Below are 13,428 nucleotides of genomic sequence, written 5' to 3'. Positions count from 1 at the left end.
ATTCCCCCCTAACATACCAAAGGCAGTTAAATACTTAACGTATCATATACTAATAGCGGCACTACAACTAATAAGCAGGTGTTGGCTGTCGGAGCACACTCCACAAATATCAGCGTGCACCCGAATCATAGACTTATCCAAAAAATATGAAACTATGGCCAGGAAAACGAGGCCCAGGCAACTGTTCTGGGTGATAGCCTGGGAGATGTGGGACACGCGGGTAACTGCTTCCCTCCCGGTTAGGGATATCATGCCCACACATTCCTCATAATGAACGACACATAGTATAGACAAGACAAACAAGGAAAAATAGGAAATTGGAGTACTGTATGCCTTGACAACTCTCCTCCCCCTTTCCCTCCCCCTGTCCCCCCCCCCCCCCCCCCCCCCGGTTATTATTATGTTACACTCATTCAATACACAAAAAAAAAAAAAAGGTGCACCAGTTCCCAAAGAATAAGAACCCTACTGTTGTAGGAAAGTAAAAAGTTATGCATTAAATGACTACAGCGTAGAATTCTTGTAAACCTGTAGGTAATATCTCAACTGCATTACTGTACATGTGACGATTTATAGGGAACTATATGATGGTATGTTTCAAAGAATGTATGTTGTATTAGCACTGTATTAACACTGTATTAGTACTGTATTAGCACCGCTTCAAAAAATACAATAAAAAAAAACAAAAAACAGCCATGTATATAGGTTTCTACGGGTTTCTAAGGCCAAGCGAGTTTTCTACTATCACTAATACTCAGACAACTCATTGCCTTCAACGATCCCACCTACGTAGACACATGGATCACTATCTATTGGCTCTACCACATTCTAAAACGAGTCAACAAGCACCATCAGCAGAGATACATACTATCCTACCCACAACAAATGGTGCCAGGTTACGGTCCTAGATTCCTACCTTCAAAACCCCAACTCACAACCATCACAGCCATTATTTGTATTACAAGGCTCAATGCTTACTACCTCTACCTTAATGAAATATGTCAGGTCTCTGTTAACCCAGCTAGGTGCAATCCTTGTAACTACTCAGGTCACTCCTTCTGCATAGGGGTGGCCTCCACAGCCTCCAGTAACAATGCACCGGTACACATTATCAAATCACTGGGGTGGTGGAAATCATCTGCTTACACACGGTACAAACCCAAACCAGTACAAGAGATACAAAATGCATTTAAGGAAATGCCTGTTTAATTGTATATATTTGTTGACTGTAATAAAGCTTTGCTTATTCACTTTTGCCCTCTTTATTTAAAGGCCTACTGTATCGTTGGTTCCGGCACACCACAACCAACTTGTTCTTTTATACTACCCTACGCTTATACTGGATCTTTACTCCTTATCTGCCTTATATGTGCCCCTAACACAAATATATATATATATATATATATATATATATATATATATATATATATATATATATATATATATATATATATATAAATATACTCTATTTAATAGTTGAGTCCTTCGGATTCAGGCAACAGGTGTTTCTGGATCCAAGCAACACCCATGATCAGAATCCTCCTTAATTGTACTTTAATTTATACATTTTTTACCATACAAAATCAGTTGGAGTGAGTATACAAATCTCATAAAGATGATCACCTGTATTTACTGTTATATTACAAAGTGTTATTTTAATTTGCACAGTTACTATGCCTTTAATCTCATTGTCACAATCTCACCAATAGCCCCATCTCAATAAGGAAAAATGACAGACAAGTGCAAATCGTAATTATTTAAAATATATTTTAATAAGTTATATTTTACACAGATTTTAGAATACATTTCTCAGGATATCACCTATTTTGCAGTTCACATTCCTGAGTTGAAATATATTTTACTGTAAACGCTCTTTATAATAAAATTAAATTGATGTAACAATATAACAAGCGGAAAGCGAAGTAAAGGATAAAAGGACCAACATATAGAAACAGTTGGAGTGAAAGAATCCAATATGTATTTCAAATCCTAAACTGGTACAAGATAATGGTAAATGGGGCCACAATGTGTTCCCCCCAAGGAATGTGTATTGTATAATGTTACTAGAATTGGAAAACATGTGGCCAAGTCAAGTCAAGTTATAAATTGGACTCTCGGAGAGAGTGCATTGCAATCTCAATATCACTAATAGATTGTTGTGAATAGGACCAGCATGCATTGCAAATTAAGAATAATTAAAAAACAATGGCTAATTGGACCAGAAAGCATTGTAATCTAAGAATCATTCATATATTGTAGCTAAGGGGACCAGCAAGCATTGCAACCCGAGTGTAACTAAAACATTCTGGCTGATGGTACCACAATGCATTGCAAACTCAGAGTAAGTAATAGATTGTGGGTGATGGGACCACAATGCATTGCAAACTCAGAGTAAGTAATAGAGTGTGGGTAATGGGACCACAATGCATTGCAACCCGAGTATAACTAAAACATTCTGGCTGATGGTACCACAATGCATTGCAAACTCAGAGTAAGTAATAGATTGTGGGTGATGGAGACTGAATAAATTGCAAATTTCACTTCTAGTAAACAGGATTACGGACTCCATGACATTACTTCCCAATGGAGAAGCCACTTTGGCAGGAATCTGAGCTCTTCTTACAGATAAATGGCTGAAAAAAAAAGAATGACACGGTAACCAACAGAACATAAAATACTCACAGGGTAACTCACTAAACTGAGAATTCAAAGTGAATTTTACATTTAAGTTAAAAATAGCCAAACTGGAAGCATTGTCTAAGCCAAGAATGCTCCCAGGTTGCCTTCTTTGGCATTACGGCCTCAAATTGATATTATATTATTTAAAAAGTTTATCCGATTATATTTCAATATGTCATTTTAAAATGATCTAATATTATGAAAAACATTTACATTTTTTCATATTTGAATATTCTTTTTTATATATATGATATTGTTTTGACATTTTAATATGTCTAACAAATCACTTTAGAAGCTATTATTATTATCACCATTTATTTCATCCAAAATATGAGTTCATTTGGAAAGCGTATCCAAAAATGTTGAATTAGTTTTGAATTCTCACTTTACATAAAACTTCATTAGATAAATCCTTTGGAAAGTTTTTCTGACAGCATTGAATCATTTGGAAATTTGATAGTTTTGGATAAGCTTTCACATTTTATATCTTGAAAATGTAAAAAATTCAAAAGTATGTCAATATATAAAAATAAAATGTAAATCCATTTTCAAAATATTGAAAAATATTAAACATTTATCCAAAGATATTAAATCAATTGAAAAGTGTATTCAAAAATGTTAAATCTAGGCCGAAGGTCAACATTTAATATTGTTGGATATCCTCTCCAAATGATTTAATATTTTTGAAGAAAGAAAAATTCTACGAGAACTTTTTGCAACCTTATAAAATCGAAAGATATAAAAAAAATCAATATATACAAAAAAATTAAGACATAACAAAATATACTAAATCTTTTTAAACATATATACAACCAAAAAACAAACACAAGTCCTGCACATCCAGCATAGGTGTGCACCCAGGTGCTTTCCCAATGAGAAAGGGCGGCTGCTCGAAATGTTTGCTGTTTTACTTTGTACTCAAATAAATGGTGGTAGCACCTGGGTGCACACCTATACTGGATGCGCAGGACTCTTGTTTGTGTTTGGTTGTATATACACTGTTGGGACTTCAGTGTGGAGTATCTGCAGCACAGGTCTAACTTGTTCTTTGTTTATATTTTGAATTTTGTAGGCATTTGTTGCCTTTACCTCATCCTATATATAGTAAACATTTTTCCAAAGTTACTAAATCATTTAATAAGCATTTCTAATAATATTTAATCTAGGCCTAATGTTTAATTTTACCAGACATGGACAGTCCCAAAAGTCAGAATGCGAGGGGGCGGAGACGACTGCCAAGCCACATGGACGTGTGCTAGAAGAGCTCCGCTGCCTAGGAAAGTGAATCCTAAAACATCGGGCACTAAAATACATAATGGGACACCCCAAACGGCCCTAAGTTTCTCAAGAAACATCGGGCAAGACTCTTGCCGGAAAATCGGGGGCGCTAACAAAATATTTCAGAGATACAGCGGAACACCCGCCCAACCCGGTAGGCCTCAACCCGACACGGGACTCACCTCAGGCCTCATCGCCGCCATCTAGTCCCTCAGGGTCAGAAGGAATGCTACACTCCACTGATGGGGATATTAGGGACATGCTCCGAGCACTACCTTCCAAACATGACCTGCTACACAACTTGGAGACATCCTTCCAGGCCAAGTTAGAAGCCATAAGTGCAGACTCCCGACAAACAGCACAACGGGTCACGACTCTGGAAGATGATAGAGACACGATGCAGGCACAGATAAACAAACTAAGGGAAACGGTTGACTCACATACAGACCACTACTCTGCCATGCAGCGCTCGATGGATGACCTAGACAACAGGGGGCGCCGCAATAACCTCAGAGTAAAAGGCCTCCCTGAAGCAGAGTGGGAAAACCTCCAGGCCATACTGCAGGAATTATTCAACCTCCTACTGAACAGGCCTGCGGACACCCCAGTGATATTCGACAGAGCACACAGAGCCCTGCGCCCAACGGGGGCTCATCCGGACCTCCCCCGCAACGTGGTGTGCAGACTCCATTATTTTGAGTGCAAGTCTAAAATCCTAGATGCGCTGAGACAGTCACAGCAACAACTTCTATTCCACGACGTGACCATTGCGATATACCCAGACCTCTCGTGGCTAACACTACAGGCCCGAAGGGCCTTGAGGACCATCACTGATCAACTCCACGCTAGAAATCTTCGATACCGGTGGGGCATTCCCTTCTCACTCACCGTAACATGCAAGGGAACCCCACACACCATCTCATCGGTAGCTGATGTACCGCTGTTTATCCGAGACTTCGATCTGTCGGAGGTCAGAATCCAAGACTGGTACGGCCCTATCCCTATTCCGAACACGATGGGACAGCCGCAACGCACGCGTCGGCACCATTCTCCTATGAAGCGGAGGATGGACTTCCCGGACAAGTCGACAGGTGAACCGACCCAACATCTCATCCGCCACTAAGGAACGGAAACATCTACACATCTACACACCACAAATAAGTAACACGGCCTGTGCTGTGCCATACACATCCCTATACATATCCCTATAATGATGACCACGCTATAACATGACCGGACTCCGAAGGTGTACGGACGAGACGCCACAACCATAGAAATAATAAGCAATAAGGCCAGCAGGTTGCAGAACGGACTACTTAATCAACTCCAGTGAGACCACAATGGCACACGGGACACGCAAGTATTCACTACAGCTGACTATTGCCAGACCATTGCCCCTTTCTAAACATTGAAAGCGACTCACTGCTGACCAACGCCATTTCCCTAAGGCCCCTTCCACCTTACCTGCATACCACTACGAATAGACATGGGGGTCTTCAAACTTAATCCATACTGGACCGACTTAAGGAATTAACCCCAACCTGTAGGGGCTTTCCGGGAGGAGGAGAATGGTAGGTTGAGATGGCCTGAAAGACGTGCCAGAAATGATTCTCACGTGGACTATATCGGTAACCCCGGTATTTGATACGGGGCAGGTGTCCGGTGCCTCAAGGCCCACCTGCATCCTCAGTCCCACCGTAACCGATACTGACAAACCTCCGAATCCTCCCAACAGGTTAAATACAAGTCCCCCCCTCGTAAAGAGGCAGGTGCTGCCTGTGGTTAGCTAGTTAATTGTATATACATTGGTTGTCTCGACACTGCTTTGTTATATATAAATGCTTATTATCAGCTGTTTTAAGATGTACCAGACTATCGACCGGATAACGAACGTCCCCCTTCCATTAACGTCCCACTCCCAACTACAGCACTATCTCTTGGTAATACCCCTTTTCTCCCCCCTTTTGCTGCTCCCAGCTCCTCAAAAGGTGTACAGGGACAACGACTGATCCCACGTTTCCCATGCCATAACGCACACCGACCAAAGGTGCCCTCCCCCATCACCAATTCTCACCCCCCACCCACCCCCCGCCCGCTGCAGGTGAAACACGATCTGACGACAAGATGACAGATGCTGGGGGGACAGCAAATTGATCAATTACCAACAAGGGTTCTTTGCTCACTGAGGGAACTAACAGGGCACTGTGGGACAGACGGCCAGGAGAAGAATATCGACCAAACATCCCCAACACTGACTCGCCCCCTACTTAAGACCAACCCCTGGAACCGAATACTCCCACAACCCCAGACCCCCCCCCTCCTGACCTAGACAGACCCCCGTCCAGAGTACAGCCCACAAGAAATGCCACACTCGCCTGTTCCCCCAACCTTTCCTCCCCCCCCCCCCCCCTCCGCCGACCAAGCATGAATCTCCAGGTACGACAGGGGACTTGACAACGGACAACGTACAACTAGACATTGTATTATTGTCTCAATGTGAACCGTTCCCGTAAGGAACCACCACAACGACTCTGTATATATACAGAGCGGGGCACCATCACTGCCTAAAGCCTGAATTAAGCTTACAGACACATATACTCAAGGGAGCAGAAGGCCCTCTCAGGATAGCAGATATATACCACTCACCAAAGATCCGCGGTTCTCCCACACACTTGACTTTGCAGGTGCAGGGGAGAGCTCCGGGCAGACATCTGTAACCCACACAAGTGGCACGGCACAGGCTCATAACCCACCCACCCCGCACGACGACACAAACAGGATTCCTTTCTGAAGCAGACTTCCCACACTATACCTTTAAGCTTCACCGCAATACTACAGCGAAACACGTATCCCATTCCCCACGCGCTTACATACCAAGTTCGGCTCCACAACCAGGTCACACCGACCTCTCCCAGGTGTACACCAGATACTTAGGTGCTCCAACTTCACCTTAGTCAGTACACTAAGGGAACCCCCACACGATCTACACCCCTGCTGACAAACTCAGTAACTGTAGACGTTCTAACCCTTTGTAAATAGTGTTCTAGTTGCAGTTATTACCCCTTACACCCACCCTTACAACCCCACTCCCCCTACCCTAAGTGAACAACAGCAAATCCAAGATCAATAATACACTGCAATCCCTCGATGGCCGATATTAATATCATTACCCTTAATGTTAGGGGTCTAAACACCCCCCAAAAGAGAAAAATGACACTCAACGAACTCCACAACCTGAAGGCTGACATAGCCTTCCTTCAAGAAACACATTTCAAGGAAGGCATGGCCCTCGCCATGCAAAACAGGAAATACCCAACAGGATACTTCAGTAATTATAAGAACACCAAAGCACGGGGAGTAGCAATACTCCTATCAGCCCATTTACCCTTTACATACCTGGCCCACAAGACCGACGACAAGGGCCAAATAGGCCAAGGCCAAATAGGCCAAAATACAGTCACATTAGCCAACGTATACCTCCCAAACAAACACCAATGCAAAACCTTTAAAAAACAAATTAAATGCATATAACACTTTGCGGAAGGAATCTTGATTGTGGGGGGTGACTTCAACATATCCATCGATGCCCAATTAGACACTTCTTCACATACTACACACTACCATGCATCCGCCCGCAAACAAATGACAGCCATGTTGGACAAAGCACAACTTTACGACTGCTGACGCACCACTCATCCAGTAGCCTCCTTTTATTCCTCTACCGCACATACATACTCCAGACTGGACATGTTTTTCACCCCCAACAGGTTCCTCCACCTAATACGCTCTACCAACTATGGACCCATCACATGGTTGGACCATGCACCCCTGTCTCTTGCCATCCATATACCCACGTTGCCGCAGAAAACCTTTCAATGGAAGTTGAACGATCTTCTCCTCAACGACCCAAGCGTAATTGCAAAAGTTAAGGACTCCTTTCAGACCTATTTTACAACTAACACATCATCCTCCACGGCCCCGCCAATCACGTTGGAAGCCCACAAAGGCGACCTCAGAGGAGAACTCATAGGGATAGCATCCAGACACAAAAGATTACGAAAAGCCAAAATCCAGGCCCTCACAAAAGACATTAGAACCCTCGAACACACCCACAAGCAAGACGCGCAACTCAGCACATACATGACACGTACGGCCAAAAGGGCTGCCCTACAGGACTTGTTAAATGCCAAAATCAAACGATCACTGCTCCTCACACCTACTACGCTCAAGGGGGCAGATGCGGCCGCTTACTAGCAGACTCACTTCGACAACAGAGACAGTCGATATTAATCTCCAAAATCAAAACACCCAAGGGAGACATATTGTATCGACTTCCAGATATTCTGCAGGCATTTCAAACATACTACACGGACCTATATAACCTCAGGGATACACCCCCCTCACATACCGATATTGAACACTTCCTAGCCTCTAGGATAAATCACACGATCCCAGTTCAGGCGTTAACAACACTAGACGCCCCATTACACCCGGACAAAGTACGCTCAGTTATCAAACACCTCCCACTGGGCAAAAGCCCGGGGCCTGATGGCTTCACAGACAAATATTACAAGACTTTTTTGGAACAACTGACAGAACCATTTACACTAGCGTTCAACTCCCTAGCAATAACATCAACCCTACCCACTCCAGCACTAGAAGCGCACATAACCCTCATCCCCAAGCCAGGAAAAGACCCAACCAATTGCAGCAGTTACAGACCCATATCCCTCATAAATCTTGACTTAAAGATTTTCACGAAAATCCTGGCTAACCGCCTACGCCCCCTGCTCCAATCCCTGATACACACAGACCAAGCTGGATTCGTCCCAAACAGAGAGGCGAAACATAACACAACCAAAATCTTAAACCTCATTTACTTGGCGCAATGCCTCCCGAAAGATAGCCTTCTGCTGTCCATCGACGGCATTTGATAGGGTAGACTGGACCCTATTGATCGCTACTCTTTGCAAACTGGGCTTTGGCCCAGACTGGATAAGATGGATGCAATCCATCTACTCCTCCCCCACAGCTAGACTAAAGGTCAATGGGCAACTTTCGGACCCAGTTCAAATCAGGAATGGCACGAGACAGGGGTGCCCTCTGTCCCCCCTCCTGTTCATCTTAATCCTCGAACCCTTCCTAAATGGCATCAGGGGAAACCCAGAGATTCGAGGCATACACGTCCGACAGACGAAATACAAAGTAGCGGCGTTTGCGGATGACCTCCTCTTTACCATACAGTCACCCGATGTCTCACTACCCCCTCTTTTGGAGGAAATATCCCAATACCAAGCACTGTCAAATTTCAAAGTAAATTTCTCGAAAAGCGAAATTCTCCCACTCCGCATGACCCACCAAATGCGATCCGCCCTGCAACAAAAATTCCGATTTACATGGGCCGACACGGCAATAACATACTTAGGGGTAAAACTCCCAATACACCTAGATTCTACATTTGATCTTAACTTTGAACCACTTACCGAAGCCATTTCCAAGGATCTCTTGACATGGCACAAAACACAACACTCATGGTTGGGCAGAATTAACATACTCAAAATGAACACCCTCCCCAAGATCCTATACCTGTTCCAGACCCTACCCATAGCCATACCCAAACCCTTTTTTGCCAAAATCAAGAGGATGTTCACCACTTTCATATAGGCACACAAACACCCTAGGATTTCATATGACACTCTCACTAGAAGCAAGTCCGCAGATGGACTAGGGATGCCCCACATAGTGAAATATTACGAAGCTGTCATGCTATCTCGAATCTACGAATGGTCTAGCCATGCCCCCGCTAAACAGTGGACCATGTTAGAAAGCTCAATATTTAGTGTCCCTCTGCACACAACACCATGGCACACACAGAGATCAGTGTTGCTGACACCAGATCACGCTACACACCCCACCATCGTCCCTATGCTCCAGACATGGGCACGTATAAGGGGGATAGTGGATCTCTCCCCACACCCGTCCCCCCTGTTTACCATCACTCATAACCCCTTATTCCAACCAGGTCTGCAGGCAGGACAATACCAACACCTCCTAAACACAATCGACGAGGCACACCTCACACTGAGCACTGTACTAGAAGGCCAATCTGTAAAACCACTACAACGCATAACCCGGCAGGATATCCCTACAGCTATGCAAACGCTTCTCTACATACAAATGACACACTTCATCAAAGCCAATCCCATCCTCTATAGAGGGTCACGCCCCCTATCTGCTTTTGAAATCCACTGTAAGGTGAAAAACGTCAAAACTAAACAAATATCGATATTTTATAGACTCCTATGGTTACACTCCAGTGTCACCTTACCCCGCTACACAGACTCCTGGACAGCAGACCTGGACGTCCAAATCTCATCTATACAATGGCAAACTATCTTTACACAGATGCACAAAACCTCCTTCTGCACCACCATACAGGAAGGCAACTACAAGAGAGTCTCTAGATGGCACTACTCCCCATCCAAACTCCATAATCTCTTCCCCAATGCTCCTGATGTGTGTTGGAAGTGCTCCACACCAGGGGCCTCCCTAGCACACATCTGGTGGGGTTTGTCCACTAATCCAGAAATTCTGGGACAACATAGAGAAATTACTCTTAACTATAACATATGTCCAAATACCACACACCCCGCTCACACTATTATTCCTACTACTTCCACACAACCTTATGAAACCTCAACGACTCCTACTCACCCACCTCATCACTGCTGCCAACCTACTCATACCAATTAAGTGGAAAAATTCTGCAGCTCCATCAATCAGGGAATGGATCGCTGTGGCGAAACCGACCTTGCCACATGTCCTTGGAGGGGGCTGCTTGCCCGCCTCGTGCCTTTGGACTATGGACCAGACCTTATGTGAATGTGTTAACCCAGATAGTTATGCCATGGAGCCCATTCGTGTAGTTAAAGACTTCGGCTCCGTGGCGAGTGAACTGTGTGAGTAGGATCTGCGCGCTATTCGGTAGTTTTGTGCGCGCAGATCCCAGCTATCTGGGGATAGGTGAAATGTCTGCGTGTTATGTGTAAAAGGTGAATTTATGTATTTTAAAGTGTTTTACTGTCTTTGTGCTCCCATGTGCTCAATGGAGTCTGTCTCTGTGCTGGAGATAATTGGATTACTTCTCCAGCACAGAGAAGGCTCTGTAAAAACCGGTCTGAGCTGGAAAGCTAGGGGTTTTAAAAGATACTTTACTAACTTTTGAACCCCTGGTCTGATCCATGCCATTTTTTAATATGTTGTTCCCCTGAATGGATTGATTGTGGATATGTAATTTTGTGTGAATGTGATGTATGGTTTTGAAGTTATAAATATTGTGTAAAAAGTATATTTTAAACTGTATGAATAATGGGATTATGTGTCACACTAAGGGGAGGGGATGTGTGGGAGGTAACATCTATGTCATTGGTTATTTTATGCCTCCCCCTGGGTGTGGCCTGTATGTGTACTCTTGTAATAAAAGCCAGGCTGGATGTGCCAGTCCAGAGTTCCTGTTTTACCCTCAAAGTGAAGTGTCGTCTCATTATTGGGGGAAGGATTTATTGCATGCTGTTCCAGTTTGACTGCTAGGAGTGTAAGCCTATTCCTATGGTTCCTATTCAACTGTCTACAGCATTCAGAGGCTTGAGAGGATTCATATGTTTCTCTGATTCGGTGATTGTGGTGTCTGCCAGAGTGCTTGGAGTCCTCAGGAAATGCTAGGAGCATCCATTAACGGAGGTACCCAATCGGGGTGCCAGGCGATACTTTACAATCGCTAAGGTAGAATAAATCAGGGTCATGGAAGAGATACACGCATCCCTTTCTCACAAACATGCACTCTTCAGAGACATATGGGAGCCATGGGAGAAATTCATGAATAACAAATAGGTACAGGTACAAGAACCACACAAACAAAGACAAGCATCGCATGTACCTGGCCCCCTCTCAGAGCCTCTAAGATTCGAAACCGAAGACAAACACATCCACATATCAGACAAGAAATGGAGCTGTCACCCAATAGTGCGAACTCACATCATTGCCCCTCCCCCCCACCCCGCCACAAGTTACAGTTATCACCTCCCGAGACGGGTACGAAGCTCTTAGCCAAGTCAGGGATCCCAAAAAGGGCACACTAACTCCCTTCCGAGTCGGGATCAAGGTGAGGGGACATACCAGCACGGGATACCGGCTATAGGCCCTAGAGAACTGACTGGGAATGCCAATTTTACCACCCAAGGTCTCCATACCACACAGGGTGCTTAACACCAAGGGGGTCTGGTAGGGAAGAAGCCAGGCGGGCTTCCGGGACATGACCTACGGCACACCCGCACTAGGGATCAGACTAGGATTCAGATGAGGAGGTTTAACCTAACCTATCCTCCGACTTCAGGGGCTGCCTAAGTTTTCGAGTAGAGAAAATAATTAGAACCGGACATTACTGTATATCCGCAGCACTACACAAGCTCTCCGAAGCAGGCACTGGAGCCTTGTACCCTCTCTACCCACCCCTCCCCTGTGATAGTTGATATCGTTCCACAAGTGTTTGGTACTTTATCTCTATTCAGCCATGACACTGTATTCAGGAATGTATAACTTGTACTGTTACTTTTACACAATAAAGTATTTAAAAAAAAAAAAAGTCAGAATGCACAACCATGAAAGAAATGGGGGTAATCAGGTCAGATTGATCCGTAGTTGTAGAGAGCAAGGGCTATGAGGAAATCAAGGATACAATCATACCTCCCAAGTATCCCTGTTTATACCTCTTTTTGGCCCAAAATGTGAGGCTTTCACCCAAGTGAAAGAAGGTTTTGATATATTAGGAATCACTGAACTGCAATATATGTAAAATTGCTGTATTTTCCTTGCTTCCCAGGTTACGCTATTTACTATATAACAAAAATAATTAATTAGTGGAAGGGTTACGTTTTACCAGAATTGCTGGAACCCAAGATCAATGAGAGGATCTCTATGGGCTGTTTGTACTCCATCCTACAGACCACCACTGCTTACAATGGAACTTTATAAAACAACAAACGGGCCCATAATTACAATGTAGCAAATACAGGGACATTCACAATAATAATAGAGCATGCACAGAAATTCTCAGACGTAATACTAATTATAATGCAGCTTCCCCTGGAATTATCTGCAAATTAAAATACATCTAACAATAAAAACTCACCAAACAGCAGAAACTGCACAAAATCAAGAGCAGAACCAGACTGACCAAAACCAGGAGTGCTATTCCCCATCCAGGTACGCCACCTGAGAGAGGGACAGGTGAATGTTGATACAAATAACAATATACAGCAAACAGAACAAAGAAATCAGAAATCAGCGGACACATACAGATAATAACTGACTAAATATACAGCAGCCCAGGGCAGGGTCATTCCCATCTCTGTCGCTGATGCCTACAGCCAATGGATAAGTAAAATATGTTAAAATAAAAAAATATTCTAACCA

General features: G+C 43.8%; 1 long non-coding RNA gene across 1 annotated transcript; it reads right to left on the bottom strand.

Annotated features, from left to right (window-relative positions):
* Nucleotides 1-1,750: 1,750 nt before the first annotated feature.
* LOC134573316 (uncharacterized) lies at nt 1,751-13,223 on the bottom strand. The gene is made up of 2 exons (XR_010085316.1): nt 13,145-13,223; nt 1,751-2,633 (listed from the first exon to the last, which is right to left on the bottom strand). It is a non-coding gene; the product is annotated as an uncharacterized LOC134573316 (long non-coding RNA).
* Nucleotides 13,224-13,428: the final 205 nt, after the last annotated feature.

Source organism: Pelobates fuscus, chromosome 9 (genome assembly GCF_036172605.1).
Source record: "Pelobates fuscus isolate aPelFus1 chromosome 9, aPelFus1.pri, whole genome shotgun sequence".
In the NCBI taxonomy this organism is placed as follows: domain Eukaryota; kingdom Metazoa; phylum Chordata; class Amphibia; order Anura; family Pelobatidae; genus Pelobates; species Pelobates fuscus.
The sequence above is the reverse complement of the archived record's forward strand: the minus strand, read 5'-3'. Positions and strand labels throughout refer to the sequence as shown.